This window comes from Colobus angolensis, unplaced genomic scaffold (genome assembly GCF_000951035.1).
Source record: "Colobus angolensis palliatus isolate OR3802 unplaced genomic scaffold, Cang.pa_1.0 Scaffold64, whole genome shotgun sequence".
In the NCBI taxonomy this organism is placed as follows: domain Eukaryota; kingdom Metazoa; phylum Chordata; class Mammalia; order Primates; family Cercopithecidae; genus Colobus; species Colobus angolensis.
The window spans coordinates 417,076-419,521 of NW_012120043.1; positions in this window are offsets into that span (position 1 = coordinate 417,076).

Here is a 2,446-nt window from a genome sequence, read left to right on the forward strand (position 1 = left end):
CGGGGGCGGGGTTCCAACGGGGGTGTGGCTTCCGACGGGGGCGGGGCCAAGCCCAGGCGGCGGAAGAGACGAGGAGCTGGGCCTGCGCGAGGTGGGGCCGAGGCCCTCCTCGTCTCCCGAAGCTGCCAGGGTCCTCGTGTCCCTCAGTGCTTCCCTACCTCATGGCCTTCTCCCCTCATGGTACTCCAGCCGACTGTCCCCACTCTTCCTGGGGCTCGCCAGGCGCCCTCTCCCCCGCCCCCTCCCGGTGCAGCGCTCCCCCAAACCCCCACGTGGCTTTCTTCCAGGTCTTTGCTCAAATGTCAGCTTACAAGGTCTCCTCTGCTGTCCTCCTGCCCTGTGGCACTGTCAGGTCAGCTGCGCAGAGAAGGGATTTTTGGACCCACAGCAGGCATTCCCTCAGCGCTGCGAAATACAGGCAGACGGGGGCTCAGGGCGCTGCCAGGGTCTCGCTGGGACCCTGGGGTCAGACAGAGGCTGAGGTCTGTGGCTTGTCGCCTTGTTTGCAAGATGCTCCGCAGGCTGACAGCCCAGGAGCCTCCCGGGTGCGGAGACGGCAGGAAACCTAACCCCCCCTTCCAAATTTAATCAATAGACACGGTATCAACACCCAGCGCAGGCCAGGATCATTTCTGAGGTTAGTTCTGGCCCAATCATGCATGTAATTTCTTTTCTTTTTTTTTGAGACAGAGTCTCACTCTGTCACCCAGGCTGGAGTGCAATGGCACAGTCTCGGCTCACTGCAACCTCCACCTCCTGGGTTCAAGCGATTCTCCCGCCTCACCCTCCCGAGTAGCTGGGACTAAAGGTGCGCGCCATCACACCGGCTAACTTTTGTAGAAACGGGGTTTCATTATATTTAGCCAGGCTGGTCTCGAACTCCTGACTTCGTGATCCGCCCATCTCGGCCTCCCAAAGTGCTGGGATTACGGGCGTGAGCCACCGCACCCGGCCTCATGCATGTATTTCTTTATTCACTCAACACTCATTGAGCACCTACTGCATACCAGACCCTATGCTGAACGCACGCAGAGACCCCCAGCCCCATGAGATTGGACCGGAGTATGGGACTCAGGGGTGACCCCAGCTCTGCCTCGGGAGAGAGAAGGGGCTTCCGAGGGGAAAGGACATTGGAACCAGGGCTTTGAGGGATGAACAGGATTTGATTGGAGTTGGACTTCCTGCAAAATGAGGCATTGGAGCCAGACTGTTGAGGAATTAAGAGTTGGAGCCCGTGCATTGAAGGATTTTTTGTTTGTTTGTTTGTTTTGTTGTTGTTTGTTTGTTTTTTAGAGATGGAGTCTGGGTCTGTCGCCCAGGCTGGAGTGCAATGGCACGATCTCGGCTCACTGCAACTTCCGCCTCCCAGGTTCAAGTGATTCTCCTGCCTAAGCTTCCCAAGTAGCTGGGATTACAGGCCGGGCACCACCACGCCCGGCTAATTTTTGTGTTTTTAGTAAAGATGGGATTTGGCCATGTTGGCCAGGCTGACCTCAAACTCCTGACCTCAGGTGATCCGCCTGCCTCAGCCTCCCAAAGTGCTGGCATTACAGGCGTGAGTCACTAAGCCCATCCTACATTTAGCGTTTTGAATGTCCGAGGTTGGGGACAGGGGCTTGAGCCACCTTCCTGTCCATCTTTTCAGCAGCGCGAATCCAGTCATTCCTGCTCTGACCACCAGAGAGCGCACGGGCCCCGTCCCTGGGAATCCAGGAAAACCCCAGGCCGGGGAGGGGCAAGGCTTGCAGATTCAACACCAGGCCTCCCAGACCCAGCCCCTGCACCAGCCTTCGCGCTGCAGAAGTGTAGAAGGAGCAACAGGCCTGGTTCAAAACGACACCAAACCACGAACTGGCTGTGTGTCCCTGGGCAAATGGCTTAACCTCTCTGAGCAGGCAGCAGAACCTGAGGGTTTTCCGTTGGCTCGGGGCAGACGTGAGGACCCCTTGCACCTCCTCAGCCCTCCCTGTGCTCTGCTGCCTGCCCCCCTGAGTCACCTGCCTCTCGCTGACCCCTCCCCAGCCTCACTGGCCTCCTTGGATGGGTTGAGCAGTTTCCCACCTCGGGGCCTTGCAAGGCCATTCCCTCTGCTGGTAGTGTCCTTCCCCAAGTCCCCTCTCCTGCCCCTGCTTTTTTTTTTTTTTTTTTTTGAGATGGAGCCCAGGCTGGAGTGCAGTGGCATGATCTCAGCCTCCCGGGTTCAAGCGATTCTCCTGCCTCAGCCTCCTGAGTAGCTGGGATTACAGGCATGCGCCACCATGCCCAGCTAATTTTGTATTTTTAGTAGAGACAGGGTTTTGCCGTGTTGGCCAGGCTGATCTCGAACTCCTTACCTCAGGTGACCCGCCCACCTTGGCCTCCCAAAGCGCTGGGATTACAGGTGTGAGCCACCGCAACCAGCCATCTGTGGGTTATTAATGGCGTCTCCCCGTATGTGAGGCCAATG